The following is a 962-nucleotide window of genomic DNA, read 5'->3' on the forward strand; positions in this document are numbered from 1 at the left end:
TTTAAAAAAGAGGCTGATTCCAAAAGTCCTTCATGAAAACCAATGCAATTAGTTGCTGTACCACTCTGTGTACAGTTGTATAGTTATAAATATAAACTGCTAAATTAAAGTTTATAGTTTAGAATACTAAAAATATTTTTTAGATACCTGCATTTTGCTTTACCTTTTTAGTGAAGATGATGTCTGCACATGACATGGTTAAAGTAATGATCGTCCTGTTTGCAATCTGTGTTTTTGCAAAATTGTCCCAACCTGCGGGACAACAACGGGGGAACCAAGAGACACCCTAGGAGACCGCCGCGCCCCGGCTCTAATATACTCCGCCGATTGGAGCATGCACGACTGGAAAACAACACCACTTTTCAAAAGCCCTTTCAAGAGCGGCCGGTTCCAGAAGGCAAAGAGCCCGGCCTCCTTTTATTATTCTGATCGCTTCTTTGAGGCGCTCCCCCTCCTCTTCCACCTCCCGGCTTTCTTTCCTTCTCTCGCGCTCCCCTTCTTTTATTATTATGATTATGTGCAGCCTTTTATTCCCTTTCAGATCAGCTGCACAGAAAGAGGGAGGGAGGGGAGGAAAAAAAAAACAACCCAAGCCCAGCTCGCGGGCCGGCCGCAGGTAACACAATGACGCGTGCCCACTCGGCTCTCGGAGAGGGACTCGGAGAGCCCGTCTGGGAGCCGCAGCCCTGGCTGGCCACCTTTACCCAGCACGCCCGGCAGGCGCATGCGCTCTATTAATATTCATGAGGGGCGTGTCCGTCGGAGTCACGCCCCTTCCCTTCGGGTTGCTGGGTAGGGGGAGTACGGGGAGGAACTTGCCAGGGGGTGGGGGTCCAGGGATACGCTGGACGGCGTCGACGTTGGGGAACCCAGCACAGACCCCCCCGCCCCCGGGGAGCCCTGGGTCTGGCGAGGATGGGGGGAGGGCGCAGGAGAGAACTTGGAAGTGTCAGTTGCTCGGG

This window comes from Myotis davidii, unplaced genomic scaffold (genome assembly GCF_000327345.1).
Source record: "Myotis davidii unplaced genomic scaffold, ASM32734v1 scaffold32, whole genome shotgun sequence".
Taxonomy (NCBI): domain Eukaryota; kingdom Metazoa; phylum Chordata; class Mammalia; order Chiroptera; family Vespertilionidae; genus Myotis; species Myotis davidii.